Below are 16466 nucleotides of genomic sequence, written 5' to 3'. Positions count from 1 at the left end.
CGTGCCAAATGACTTTTTCTGAACTAATTTTGTTTTACAAAGTGGTAAAGAAGGGTAAAATGTCAAATAAAAGAAAAAGATTTTTAGCAGCCCAACTAATCTAAAGCTAGTTCTTCTCGTCTATCTTCAGGCCTTTATGTTTATCTGTGCCTAATAATTTTTTGTTAAATTTTTTGTTTCTACAATTGAAAAGAGTAAGCTGGTTAGTGGTTATTACTGCATTACTTCTAAATATAATTTTAAAAAAATCTAAGGTTTGATATAGTTCACTTGAACATATTATTGAAAATTTAGCCCTTGCAGGACTTTCCTAAACCTAACTTAGCCTGACCAAATGCAAATAAGCATGCACCCAAATGTTTCTTGGTTAAAATAATCGGGGAGAAAATTAATGATAATAAACAAACAAAAAATAACGAATCTCAAAATAATTTTATCATCATATGTAATCTTTTTCATAGAATTTTCTTTTGCTTTTGTTATATTATACACTTCATATAAGTTTCAAGTAGTTTATCTTCAAAAGCACTCAAGAAGTAAGAGAATATCTTTATATCTTTATTTTTGGTTTATTGTACGCATGTTTATATATTTACTAGTGGTTTTACTCTAGCCTAATAAGGGGGGAAGTCTTAACTGTGCATGAGTTGCGCCTGTTTAAGGCCATGGCACTCCCCTCCCCTTTACTCTTAATACTAATGACATGTATCGTCTTCACATCTCTAGTCTGACGCTATTTGGCCCAGTTTCGAGGCAAACAGCTTTGAGTCAGCAAGAGCAAGCTGAAACGTTACTAATTACTATAATGCCGCGTCATCAAGTATCTTCTATGGAATATCCATCCCCACCTTTTGTAAAATTGAGGGGCTAGACATGAGGGAGGAGACATTGGGCTGTTTATTATACTAGTCCCCAAAGTTTAAACTAACGTTTTCTTATTCGTCATACAAATCTTCACAAGAAACAAGAATAGAACTATCTAGCTAGAACTAAATGAAAGGGGAATATAATTTAAATTTACGCAAATTAAACAAATTTAAATTTATCGATTTGAATTAAGTAGAGATCTGTACTATAAAAAAAAACTGCAGCAATGAAAAAAATAAGCCGTCAATAAAATATTTTAAAATTCGATTTGATAGATCATTAAATTCTTGTTAAATTGTGTTTAAAGCTTCTAAATCCACCAATAACCAAGCAGTTGTTCATTAATTAAAGCTAATGTACATCATTGAACGGACGTTATACATATTTGTTAGTTTTAGAGAATATCTTTAATATTTAGAAAATAAATCCCAATTTTTATTATCGATTTACTTCTTAATTTTCTCTGTTTGCTGTTGATGTTTAAAAAGGATGTTAGGATAGGTTAATGGAATATAAATAAATCAGGGAGGGAGGGAACATTAGAATGTGAATTTAATTGGTACCCAAAGTTGAATAATTATGTTATCTTATAGGTTGGCACGTAATCTTTTAATGAACTTTTATTGGATGGTTCAAGACTAGTATTGGATGGTTCCAGACTAGTATTGGATGGTTCAAGACTAGTAGTCTCTTTCAACTTTTCAACTAATTATTTTCATATACTGAAGCAGAATTTTGGTTTATCATCATTTGGTCCCCAAAGTTTTATAATGACGTTTTCTTATTCGTTGGCTTAACAACTTTGGGGACTTTAATCAATTTTGATATATTAATTCATTAATTTGAGTGTCCAAACGTTTCAACCACTAGTTATAATCTAGAGAAGAAGTACTTTAGTTATAGGGGATATATTTACATCAATTTATCGGCCATTGTCTTATACCTTTAGTTCCCTGATTTCTAATTCTTTTACCGTTTCTTAATCCCTGACGATTACTCTTCATCAGTTTTAATTAAATGTTATTTTAAGTTGTTTTTAAATTAAAATAAAGGGTTTATTTACTCAGAGCATAAAATAATAAAGTCAGCTAAACAAATATTTCTAAATAAATGTAAATATATGATAAGTCAATAGGAGCAGGCCCAATCTATTTACAAGATAATTTAATACTTTTCACTAATTATTCGATATACAGAAGGGGTAATTTCGTCTATCATAACTGGGGATGTAGTTGTACATCATTGTCTCCTCCATTGTCCCTAATCTCCGACTCCAAGGAGAATAGAATAATAGAAAATTATAGATGAATTGATAACACTTAACAGTTTGGTGTCATATTTCTCAAATAATTTCTTTAATATTCTATCTAAATTGTTTATTTTAACATTTTTAAAAGTGAATCTTTTCTATAATTAAAATCAATATGTCAGTCCCTTCACCTAACCGTCTTCAGACATATAAAAATTATCTTACGATTTCAACAGTTGCATAGGATTTAGAAAGCGTAGCAACTCTATTTTCGTTACCAGAAAGTCTAATTTTTGGAATAATGATTCATAGGACAATAAGGTGTAATATCATAATCCTCCATTGTCCTGTCCATGTATCCCCAATTCTAAATTGACCTTGCTCTTATTAAAAATTTTAATCTTAAAATAAACATTTCATGATTTGCAAAATTTTATTCATGAACATTTGTGAAATTGATTAAGTCATGAAAACAGGAAAATTAAGACACAAAGTCTAGACGTAGTGTACATAAGGTAGGTACGGTGTTTGTCTGTCCCTTTGTAACAAAAGATCTTGCTAACAGCTCGATTGACACGGTTCTAACTTTCAGAGAAGCGACATTTGATTTATATTTTGAAGGAGGGTTGGAAAATCATCCAAAACTTTATTTTTTTTTCAAAGCAAAACAAAAGAATTCTAATACTTTAGTAGCGAAGCCAAGGGAAAACAGTTACCTATTTTAAAATACAAAGCGAAAATAAAACCTTTCCTTTAAATATTTCTAAACTTCCTAAACTAGAGATTTATAATACCATAGTACTATATTTTCATTTATCCAAATTTTGTTATGTTAACTTACCTAAAATTAATAGAAAAATTTGAATTTATTTATTCATTATTGTAAAAAAGGTATATTTATCGCATTGCATTATAGACAGCTTTCCGCAGCTTTTAATATGAAATCCATTTTTGTTGGCCCCGAGAAGCTGAAGGCCCGGGCATTAATTTTATGATTTCTATTCTAATATTCGAGGAAGATACTGAAAAAAAATATTGATGTATAAATATAAGGAAGGGAAAGATAGAGAAAATAATAACTCGTTGAAATAAAAATATTGATTGTGAAGGAAAGGGTTCAGATTAATGCCATCAGATCCAGAATGAGGTATAATGTTTTCTAGCGTTCTAATGAAATTTTCATTTTTTTACAATTCGCATACTTTAAAATAATAGCAAATATAGAAATAATATAATATAGGTATTCTTCTTCTAATGCCATTAGGTTAAAAAACAATTACTATAAGATTTCTCTCTTTTATCTGTTTTTGAGTTAAAGATAAAACTGTGAAGCTTTTTCGAGTTAAAAAAAATAAAATTTATAAACTACGATAGCAAAAAATTGGTTGTTTTAAAGTGACAGCGGATTATGTTTTGGAAAAGATTAAGTTAAATTCATTTAAATCCATCACAAATCTTTGTTATACATCAATTTCATTCGTTTCCCAACACTATGTTTCATTTCTAAATCGTTCTTGATGAGAGAGAAGGAAAGAAAGAACGGGCGAAGAGTTGACATACGGATGAAGAAAAGCTAACTAGTAACAATCAGAGTTGACATACGGATGAAGAAAAACTAACTAGTAACAATCAGAGTTGACATACGGATAAAGAAAAACTAACTAGTAACAATCAGAGTTGACATATGGATGAAGAAAAACTATCTAGTAACAATTAGAGTTGACCTACAGATGAAGAAAAACTAACTAGTAACAATCAGAGTTGACCTACAGATGAAGAAAAACTAACTAGTAACAATCAGAGTTGACCTACGGATGAAGAAAAACTAACTAGTAACAATCAGAGTTGACATATGAATGAAGAAAAACTAACTAGTAACAATGAGAGTTGACATATGGATGAAGAAAAACTAACTAGTAACAATCAGAGTTGACATACGGATGAAGAAAAACTAACTAGTAACAATCAGAGTTGACATACAAATGAAGAAAAACTAACTAGTAACAATGAGAGTTGACATACGGATGAAGAAAAACTAACTAGTAACAATCAGAGTTGACATACGGATGAAGAAAAACTAACTAGTAACAATCAGAGTTGACATATGAATGAAGAAAAACTAACTAGTAACAATCAGAGTTGACATACGGATGAAGAAAAACTAACTAGTAACAATCAGAGTTGACATACGGATAAAGAAAAACTAACTAGTAACAATCAGAGTTGACATACAGATGAAGAAAAACTAACTAGTAACAATAAGAGTTGACATATGGATGAAGAAAAACAATCTAGTAACAATTAGAGTTGACCTACAGATGAAGAAAAACTAACTAGTAACAATCAGAGTTGACCTACGGATGAAGAAAAACTAACTAGTAACAATCAGAGTTGACATATGAATGAAGAAAAACTAACTAGTAACAATGAGAGTTGACATATGGATGAAGAAAAACTAACTAGTAACAATCAGAGTTGACATACGGATGAAGAAAAACTAACTAGTAACAATCAGAGTTGACATACAAATGAAGAAAAACTAACTAGTAACAATGAGAGTTGACATACGGATGAAGAAAAACTAACTAGTAACAATCAGAGTTGACATACGGATGAAGAAAAACTAACTAGTAACAATCAGAGTTGACATATGAATGAAGAAAAACTAACTAGTAACAATCAGAGTTGACATACGGATGAAGAAAAACTAACTAGTAACAATCAGAGTTGACATACGGATAAAGAAAAACTAACTAGTAACAATCAGAGTTGACATACAGATGAAGAAAAACTAACTAGTAACAATAAGAGTTGACATATGGATGAAGAAAAACTATCTAGTAACAATTAGAGTTGACCTACAGATGAAGAAAAACTAACTAGTAACAATCAGAGTTGACCTACAGATGAAGAAAAACTAACTAGTAACAATCAGAGTTGACCTACGGATGAAGAAAAACTAACTAGTAACAATCAGAGTTGACATATGAATGAAGAAAAACTAACTAGTAACAATGAGAGTTGACATACGGATGAAGAAAAACTAACTAGTAACAATCAGAGTTGACATACGGATGAAGAAAAACTAACTAGTAACAATCAGAGTTGACATATGAATGAAGAAAAACTAACTAGTAACAATGAGAGTTGACATATGGATGAAGAAAAACTAACTAGTAACAATGAGAGTTGACATACGGATGAAGAAAAACTAACTAGTAACAATCAGAGTTGACATACGGATGAAGAAAAACTAACTAGTAACAATCAGAGTTGACATACGGATGAAGAAAAACTAACTAGTAACTATCAGAGTTGACATACGGATAAAGAAAAACTAACTAGTAACAATAAGAGTTGACGTACGAATGAAAGGATAGAGAAGCAGCAAATAAGGCCTAATAAAAAAGACGTCACGTAATACAAGTAACCAATGATAGGCCAGTATATATTTTACCATTGGTCAATTACAATGTATACCGGCATATCACTGAATTGTTGTATTGTATGACGTCATTTTTTTGAGCACAATTTCCTGCTTCATTGATAGAATGACTTATCCTAAATGTAGAAAAGATTTGCTTTTTAAAATACAGAAAAAACACCTATTTTACAACTTTTCAAAGAAATGCACTTTTCCCACCAAAGAAATTATATTAGGATAAAGAGGATATAGAAAAAAAGGCATTAGAGAATATATATTTCATTTGTGCTGCTAGTCTTTAACTAGAGTCTGTTCGTCTAATTCCATCACACAGTAACATTATGATATTGGAATTTTTATAAATAATCAATCAATCAAATCACTGTGTTTATGTTCTTTCACTCTACATTGATATCTTTTTTATGGAGCTTATTTAAACCTACAAGGTCTTTCAAGAGAAATGTTTTTTTTAACTTAATTATGCATAGAAAAAAAATATAAAATGCTTTATATATTTGGAAAACCTGTTCTGGTACATTTATGTTTTAAATATTTAAAAATAATTATTTTAAAATATGCCTTAAAAATCTTTTTTTTTAAAGGATTTAAAGGTTGCGCAAAAAATGCGCACATTATTAAAACTCAAATTGTGCGGCTTGTGTTAATAGTAGAAAAATGTTATGCATACCGTTAGAATCGTCCTAAACTCTAGATTTTGGAAATATAAGTACCATTTTTGTGCTATTTGTAGTTTACGAGTATATTGCAAAGTATTTTAATGTTTGTTAGATATAATCTCAAAAACGGCAAAAGCATTCACCATCCTCTCAAAATTTCCTTTCTCTTTGATACTAATTTCACTTGAAGATAGAATAGATGTTCATCGCATCTTATTAAAGACAGATTTCCACGGATAAAAACTGGTTTATACGATTGTACATTTTTAAAATCATAGAAAAATCGGTTTAGAAGCGATACTGGAAAAAATATTTGTTATTGGTTGTTTTGTGAAAAGCCTAGCTTGCATATTAAGGAAGTAAGTAAAAGGATTATCGAGAGTGGTAATATGAAAATCAATACAAATCAAATTATACATACACACACACATTCATAATAACACATACAAATATTCATACATACATGTATAACTCTTTATTATCAGAGAGATTGGGACAATGGGCTGTTTATTACACTAGTCTCCAAAGTTTTATAATAATGGTTTCTTATTCGTAGGCTTTAACAACTTGGGGAATTATTGTGAATTTTGATTGGTTGATTGATTAAGTTGAGTGTTCAAACGTTTCAACAACTCATTTTGATCTACATCCCTTTAGATCCCTGCTTTATATTTTTAGATTCATAAATTATATACTCACAGAAGGGGTTTAATATCTGAACAATGATAAAATAAAACTTTAAATTGAAATAATTGTCAAAACTTTATTTTTGATAAAGGCCAGCTATAGCCATTTGTATAAAAACTTTAAGTAGCTAACATTTATCTTACTTAACCAAACCTATTTAAAAATAATATAATATTGTATGTTAGTAATACCGTATTTTCCTAGTAAAAAAAAAATCAAGAAAAAATATTTTCTTTTAAAATAAAAAGTTTTCGATATGTTTATACTATTATATAATAAATCTCGTATTTCCTAGAGCTTACTTAATATTTAATATTTAATAAGATTATAGTTTTAATACTTTTATTGGTGTGCAATTAGTTCCATTTATTATCTCAAAGTGTTGCAAACACGCATTTAATTACAATTGCAAATAAATGGATGTTGGTGTTTGAGTGTTTTATGAGGAGGGGGTTGTGATCACATCATGTTATACTAGAGCATTAAAAAAGCTTCCTAATGCTGCTATGTCAGGCGAGTAACTTCAATTCACTTGGTGCTACTCATTATCATGTATAGCTATGACTTCAAGACGAAGGTCATACAACCAAAAGTGTTGGTTCAATGCATGTTGGGTGTTATTTCAAAGTAATTGTAATAAAATGCGATTCTAATGGAATATGAATATATAAAACATGTGCGGGAATGAATACACACCACACTTAGTACAAAAGGAAATTGTGAATTAAAAATCTTTTATTAAACATTTAAAAATTACTAATTTTTAAAAACAAGTAAAATTATATGTAAGTAACAAATTTGAAAAGAAAAGAACACTAGATTAATATTAGAAAGGTATTGTCTTAATTATAGTTGTTTACAAGCATTTTACAAGTAAATTTAAAAATCACAAACGTACGGATATACCCATAGTTATAGGGTAGCAGCTAAAAAAGTGAAGTTATATCTAGTTGTTATGATCAGAAGAGTAGCAAAGCTTGTAATTAAAAAAAACAAGAATAGTTTTCATTAAAACTGATGCCTTTTTGAAATGAAAAAAAAGATTACTGTCCTTTCGTGTAAAGGCATAGAAACCTTAAACATTCAAAATGGTGTTACTTTTATAATCACCACAAAATTAATAAAAACTAACCAAAAAAGAATCATTCTTCTAGCCCTATTATAGCCAAAGTTAGAGTTTTCTTGCTAACTTACATAGACGGACGGACGTACGGACATACAAATGACAGAATACAGAAGCTTAGTGTCCTAGATTGATTAGATTTTTAGACGATTTTAAAAATGAAAGAACCATTCTTCTAGCTCTACTGTAGCTAAAGTAATTTTTTTGCTAACTGAATAGGATGGACGAACGGGCGGAAATATGGATAGAATTGAAAGTTGTACAAATAAATGATAATCAAATTTCGCATTTATATGCAGCTTGATCTATTAATCAAAAGGACACGGGATGTATATCTTTAGTAGCGAACCTACTCTCTTTTTAAATATGTCTGTCTGTCAATCGGTCAGAAATGTACTACGGAAATCTCGATTTTTTGTTTAAAGTTTCCAATAACTAATGTAACTCACTATTTTATTTTAGAAATGAGGATACTTAATTCATTCTTGTTTTTATAGAAATTAATCTTCAGTATAAAATGTTGTATTCCCAAAAGACTGCTCTCCACGGGGTTGAGGGATAATCATTGAAAAAAAAAACAGGACACAAAAAGTTTTAGAAAACACAAGGAGGGAGGGTCAGGGGACATTGGGTTGTTTATTACATTAGTCCCCAAATTCTTTAAATATCGTTTTCTAATTCGTTGGATTAAACAACCTTGGGGACTTTTATTGAATTTTGATTGGCTTGTTCATTTAGTTGAGTGTCCAAATGTTTTAACCACTAATTTCAACCTACATAAGAGGTAATTACAATGACCTATAATATTTAGTTGATAAATGAGGGGAAAAGGGGCGTAGGTTAATTCAAGTGCCTGACATTATCTGATGTTCTTAAAGTTCTCCAATTTAATTTCAAAATATTTTTCCCTATCTGCTTGCTGTAGTTTATATTATATTTAGTACCATCTGCTCTTTTCAAATATTTTATTCAGAACTTTTTAGAGCGAAGATACTCTGGAATTTAAAGCGTTATTTCAATAGAAACAAAATAATATTTGCTTGAACCTAGAAAAATAAAGTAGTCATATCAATATCCATGCTTATCTTATTTCTCCTGATCCTACATTTTAATTTTATAATAAGAATATTTGGGGGAGTCATAGCGTTAAATCTGCTCATGACTTATATTAAAGAGCTGTTCACGAGATATTACTACGCATACACACACACACACACACACACACACAAACAGACAGACATAAATACACAGTATTTGTTTACACTGTTTACAGTATTATTTAAGCCATTTTATTTTCTGTGAATGTTGCCATTCTAGTTGAACTTTTTTAGCCCTTTTCATATAAAAATGTCCTACTACTGCGATAAAATGCGTTTTGTACATAACAGGCTGGATCAAAACTTGAAAATAAAATAAAAAGTTGAAGAATATAATATTTCACGGATACTAGTGGTGATCCTTAATGTTAGTCATAATTTAAACGTATAATTAATGTAAAAGCTCTCAAATCAATATTCTAAATCTTTAATTAAATGCATTAAAATTGGCAAAATCTATAAAAAAAATTAAACTCAACATATTGCTTTAGAGTTTTAAAGAACGTAAAAGATTCTAATCAAATATGAAAATCATAATTTTGGTACAGTCTAATTTCAACATCTAATTGAGATAGAGAAGGAGGGGAATGGATTAATATAATATTGTACTACCACCACCAGTTTAAGGCACCTGCCAAAAAAATAGCATAAAACATAATACTTCAGTTCAATATAAGCTTTTTAAAAAGCGTAGCTCCTCTTTAAGTATGCTCTGTACATTTGGATATAAAGGATTTTTATCAAACACAGAGAAATATATGTCATCTATGAAAAACTAGTTGTCTCCAACTTTACCACCAATAACAAAGTAATTCTTATTATATTAAATTGATAACATTTACCGTAAAAGAGCTAAAATAATCAAGTCTACATGTTTATTGTTTACCCACCTTTAAATATGCATTTATTTTCATCCTTAGGCTCAATTCAATTAATTTTTAAATAATTCTATAACACTTATACAAAAGAAACAGTATGTTTATGAGTGAAGGATCTCTTATAGGTCCAGAGAAGGTTTATATCTACTTTTGGGGAAGGGTACCAACATCCTCCCCAAGAGAAATTCTAGAAAACATTCCCCTACCTCACAAAAAATGTTTCATGTTTACTTTTCCTTTTCAAAACCAATATTTAATAAGCTCTGAAGTTTTATTATTCATGTTTACAAAGGTTTGAATGTACAATTACATGCTTGTTAGATAACATTTCTTTGCAACATAATATATTGTAGCAGTTATTGATTTTTTTATAAAGCGGAAACACCAAAAAACAATAGAACAACCCCTATACGATCCATAAAGGACAAATTTTAGGAAAAACAGATATTAAACATCCATCAAGCTAAACTACAATAGACTGAAGAGGGTGCCATGTTCAATAAAATATATTTCAAATAAATAATTATAAAGAAAAATACTTTTTCACCGCAGTAAATTTACCAGAAGTAAAGTTTTGGGACATCATTATTAGAAGAAAGTTACATTGTTTCTTGTAGTGATGCTTAATGTTGTACATACTGACAATGTATAATTTATGTCGATATTTTGTCAGTTAAGACCATTTTATTGTTATGGGGGAGAGGCTAAGTTGGCCCTCCACTTTCCATTCAAGTTTTTTTAAAAAGGAAAAAAAAAACATCGTGGTTTTATTTTCAGGAGCCAATTTCTTCCCCCCAAAAAATTATAAACCATCCATGGACCTATGAGAATCTTCACCGATATGGTTTTAACTGCACTGAAATTATCTCGGTCCAGGGGATAGCGAGATCTTAAGTTACAACCACACAGACAGACAGATTTACATCCTGTTACTTTTACAACCCCTATGCATGTTTTGTATCTTTTCCTAAAATGGAAGCTACATACGTGTAAAAAAAATTGTTCAATTAAATTACATTTTCATACTTGAAGGATTTTAAAAAAAAATTAAACTCATTATAATGAGCTATAACTGTAAAAATATTCATCATATATGTTGTTAGCGTGATATTGCTGCGCTACTCATAGAACATTGAAATATTTACTTTGCTTTAATATTCATTGGACATTGGAGATTTATTTTCGCTGCGTTACCTCAACATGTTTTCATTCCTGTTACGTATTTTTTTTGTTTTTAAGGATTATTGTTCGTACGTGGTTTTATTTGGGATTTTAGGGGATTTATTATATACACTCGTTATATGGTATGGGATGGGAATGAACATTCAATAAAAGTAATTGGAAGTATGTTTGTATGTTTCTAATGTACAACCAGGTTAACTTCAATCTTAAATGGCTGAACAAATCAAACAATAATTTTTAACAGGAAGCTATATAGTTGTTTGGAAAGGTTTAAGGCTATTTTTGTCTGTTCTAATGAGTTTTTCAAAATACCGGTACTTCTATCCATTTTTAATCCGTTCTCAAATAGTTGTACATATTTTAATATTTTAAATAAATACCCTAAAATCTGTTTTTCATTAGGGAATCTTTTTAATCCAAATTGATATTTCATAATAGTTCTAAACACAATCCAATGCTGTTCTTATATTGACATAAATTTATAGAAAAAAAACATAATGTATTTTTTTATGTGTAGCTTTAAGCCAAATTCAATGAACAATTATTTAGACACTCAAATTAAAGCACATCCCAAATTATGGTTAACAAAATTACTCCTTTCGTATATTGTTTGATGACTTCTAACTGCCTTGGCTTGCTAAGGCTCACTGCTTGCACTAAGTACATCTTGTTGCTGTTACAGGGCAGGTTTATGGCTATTTTGGTATAAGATGTGTAGAGTGTCCATAAATCACTCTCTATAAGCTATTATGTAGAACAATTTATCAATATGTAAACATTAAGTAACCAAAACTTATTTGGCCAAAATCAGTGCAAACACAAAGACAGGTTTAATGCCAATTAATGAAATAATATCACACTAAAATATAGGCCTGTTGTGACCTAGAAACTTGCTGTGCCAACAATGAAAATATTGCTTTTGAAATATATTTGCACACTGCAAATTGTAAGAGAAAATAGGTCAACATATATGTATATATCATCTATATAAATTCTAAATATTATCCATCTATCTATATATTCTATAGTACATATTGGCGTACTAACAATAATGATGGGAAAATCTTTCCTGAAAATCGCATTATTTAATAAAATAAACTAGCGGCTGCAATCTTAGCACCTAAGAGCTTTCTATTGGAAGGGGAAGGGAGGTGGCAGAAAATTAGCATAAACTCATCCTAAGACCTTTTTAAAAATAGTTTAATTACATCCCAAGGCCTATGTGAAGCTTCCTTAAAATGAGGAATTTTATCAGTGGTTAGCGAGATTTTAAAGTACAATAAAAAACCTTACTATTCTAAATAACAGGATATATTGATAGATCAGTAATAAATATATAATTTTCGAAAAAAACTAATTCAGAATTTCAGATTTTAAAAATAGCGGACTGAAAAATCAGCCAAATCAAATAATAGAATAGAGTAACATCGCTACCGAGCAAAAAATGGTAAGAAATTATATTTCTGACGGAGAAATTGCGAGACAAAGAAACACTCTCAGAGAAAATATATAGATAGAAAGTTTTAATAAGATAGAAAGATATATTTAAATAGATAGATAATGTAGATAAATAGATATGAAAATGATGGAAAGGACAAATAGGAGACGAATATTCGGCTAAAATGGATAGATGAAGATAGATAATCTAAAACAAATGAATTAAATTGGATTATAGAGAAAAATAGATAGTTATGAAAGCATCTAAAGTAATAGATAGATAGTATTAAATAGTAATAGATAGATATGTAACTAGAGAGATATAATGGCGGGAGGCGAAGTTTATCCTCTCCCAAAAGAACATTAAAACAAAAACCTTTTTTTTCTCCGTTAAAAAGTTGACACAAAGACAAATTCACTAAATATCAAAATAACTCTTAGTTATTCTTCTATCAACATCACTTTTAACGTTTACTTAAATCACTTTCGGTTTTAGGCTATTTTAATCAATTCTAATTGTGGAAATAAAACTGCTGTGTTATATTTTGGTTAGGCCGGTGAAATATACTCTTACCACCGCTCTTGATTAAAACTATATTCTTGTATGGAAAATATAATATATATCCCGCGCCCTTTTCTAAAGTAGATCGATTCTCTTACTATCTCTCTCTCTCCTCCCCTTTTGACATATTCCCCGTTCCCTTTCTTATCTTTCTGCCACCTCTCCCTTTTTCAGACATTTCCCTTTTTAACGTGAATGACTTTGTTCGCCCCCCAAGGGTTGGTTTCTGGGAGCCTCAGTTACGCCCTTATCTCTGATTATCCTTCCCCTTTTGGGGCTGAGTTTTCAATAAACATAATATGTAAATACTTACTCCTTCCTTTCCACTCCCCTTTATTTACCCTTCTCTCTCTCTCCTCTCTATCTGTACCAATAATCTTCCCCGTCTCTCTTTAAATTGCCCCCTTCCCCTACCCTCTCCCTTTTCTCGTTGAGCTCCCCTGGGATTTAAAGTGTTTGCTTCTCTAAACTCTTAAAGAGGGTTGAATGCCGGGCGTTGGTACTCACACACACACTCACACACACGCTCACTATTTACCGGGAAAGGTGGATATTAAGGGAACCATTCAAATTTTAGGAGGGGGTCGGGGAGAGTTTTAGCAGTGGTTGTTTCATTATGATAAGGGGAGGAGGGAAGGAAAAGAGGATTATCAATACAATGGGAGAGAGGAAGAAAAATGGGTATGTGGAAATCCCCTCCTCCCGGTTAATTTAAAATTTTGGTTCAATAAATAGGAGAAGAAGAAGGGGAGGGAAGGGATGGGGAATTTAGTCGCGTACAACAGAGCAAATAAAAGAGCGGGAAAGAAATTTTTAGAAAAGGGAAGTGTTGTGGGAGGGGGATCATAGAGTAGAGGTTGCGTAAAAGATGTTCTAATTTTTAACCGGGGGGGGGGGGGGGGGGGGGAGATGTACCAAATTGTGCACCATATAGAATGGTTTTACACATATATATACTAATATATATAGTGTGTACAGTATAGGTTTGCTGCAGTATTCTCCGACATGTGTCCCACAAACCAGCAAATTTCTACAAGCATTGTCTTTCAAACAGATTTTATAATGGAAATTTACAGCCGCAAATTTAGCTTTTTTTTTCGAAAACTGGTTACATTTTAAAAAATGATTTCTATGACATATAAGGCATTATGATATTAGCTTAGCATCTTTTAAATGTGAATAGATAACCCATTTCATAACTATGAAACAAAGTTTGCTAATTTTAATTTTTAGAGTAACGTGGCAACACCGCATTCTCTTTTAAGAATATCTACTAGTAGTGTAACAGAAATAAGAAGGGGATTTTCAATAATGGGTGGTTGGAGGGCCACCTTTCATAGGAATGTAAAAAAGGAAGGACTCATTTTTTAAAGAATTTATAGCAGAGAGGGGATGGGATTCTATCTACTGTATGTTTTTACGGATTTTTCTTTGTAAACAAACCTTTTTATGTTTTGAAATCAATGCAATTTTTTTTGCATATCTATTGTCAATGTGGAAATACTTATAAGAAGTCAGTTAATACAGAAAGCAAACTTTTATTGATCGGAACCTGCGATTTTTTTTTTGTAAAGAGTCAAGATGTTTGTTCCAAAATATTACTCTAATAGCAAATTGTGCATGTGCATGACAAAAAAATTAGGAATATTTTCACTTTGTACAGTCCTTTTGATTTCTTTGTAAGCAAATAAAAATAGTCTACTAAAATAAACATGCAAATTTGAGTTGACTTGTCGAGGTTTCGTGCTTTTATTTAATTTTAATTATATAATTTTTTTACAGATATTTTATTGTATATCTGTAGTATATCCCTTTGTCTATCTAAAGATTAAAATATCGGTACCACTGAACAGATTTACCTTCGCTTTTCAGGGATATTAATATAAACTTGACATTTATTTGTAAAGAAATTAAAATACAATAATAGTTATTTCTTTCATCGTATTATAAACGGCTTTCCGCGGATATAGAATGTACAATTATATGATTAAAACCAGTTTTTTAGCCCCTAGGTGCCGAAGGCACGGGCTAAAAAACTGGTTTAATCTTTTAATTGTACATTTTTATATTCGTAGAAAGCTGGATATAATACGATGCTAGACATAGTTTTTTTTGTATGGATGAGAACCGGTTCCTATCCACCGGATTCGAATGAATATGAGAAAATGTTATAAATATTCAAATTAATAAAAAACACCCACAAGTTAAATAACCCATTATACTATTAAATAAATCTTAGGAAATCATCTTCGGAACCAGATTAGAATTAGATTTTAAAAAATGATCAACTTTTACAACACTTTTTTGTTGGCTTTTATTTGCTTGAATCTTTTTACAATTATCTATAACTAGGGTTGTCTGTCTGTTTGATTGGGTCATACAATCAGATTAAACAATAAACATGTCTCTGTTAAAATTGAATTTCCTAAGATATCCTAAGATACATTTGTAATGTATTTCTATTCTTAATTTTACTACATGCCACTAAAACATTTATAAATAAAATTTGAATACTATTTTGTTTTGGAAAACCATTGCAAACTTGTTGGACTCTTTATCCATGAATATTCTGCAGTTCTCAAATCAACGAAAGTGTTTCTTTGCAATTTTCTCTAGAGCCTTGTTTCTGGAAAGTATCAAATGCTATTCTTTTATAACAATAAGTTTGTATCCTTACTAGAAAAATAGGTTGAATGCCTTTAGTGTGTCTGTATATATGAATAATTCTACCTATCCATCGCACTAATGTGATTCTTCTTTTCAGGGTAATGTCATTTAAGTCATAGGCGTCCAAGGGGGGGGGGGTAATGGGGCGATTACCCCCCCATTCAAAAATTACCCCTACCCTGGGGGTGCCGTAGGCCCCCCCAACCATTTAGGAGGGGGTATTTACCCCCCCCAAAACAATTTTGGGGGGGTAAATACCCCCCCCAAAATAAAAAATCTCTAATAAAAAAAAATTTTCCGCGCTTCGCGCGCATTTTTAATACTATATATTTGATAAAATTTAAATTACCCCCCCCAAAAATTTTACCCCGGGGGTAAATTTTGGGTGGGGTAAACTAAATTTACCCCTGCCAACAGATTTCAGGGGGGGTAATTACCCCCCCCAAGCAAATTTTACCCCCGGGGTAAAAATTTTTGGGGGGTAAAAAAAATTTGCGGCGCGCTTCGCGCGCCATTTTACCCCCCCAAACACGAATTACCCCCCCCCAAAATAAAAAGCTTGGACGCCACTGATTTATGTCCTGTACTGATTTTTACCTTATTATAACTCAACCCT

General features: G+C 30.7%; 1 protein-coding gene across 2 annotated transcripts in view; it reads right to left on the bottom strand.

Moving 5' to 3' along the window:
- Nrt (Neurotactin) overlaps nt 1-13282 on the bottom strand; it is a 79768-nt gene extending 66486 nt beyond the window's left edge. The window contains exon 1 of one of the 2 annotated variants that reach the window (XM_080161092.1): nt 12998-13282. The gene's annotated coding sequence lies outside the window, so the exon portion shown is untranslated. The remainder of the gene's footprint in view (nt 1-12997) is intronic. The other variant, XM_080161091.1, reaches the window with a different exon arrangement.
- Between the last annotated feature and the right edge of the window lie 3184 nt (nt 13283-16466).

This window comes from Acartia tonsa, chromosome 5, assembly GCF_053477335.1.
Source record: "Acartia tonsa isolate MP-2025a chromosome 5, ASM5347733v1, whole genome shotgun sequence".
Classification (NCBI taxonomy): Eukaryota; Metazoa; Arthropoda; class Copepoda; order Calanoida; family Acartiidae; genus Acartia; species Acartia tonsa.
Note: the sequence above shows the minus strand (reverse complement) of the source record. Positions and strands in the feature narration are given on the sequence as shown.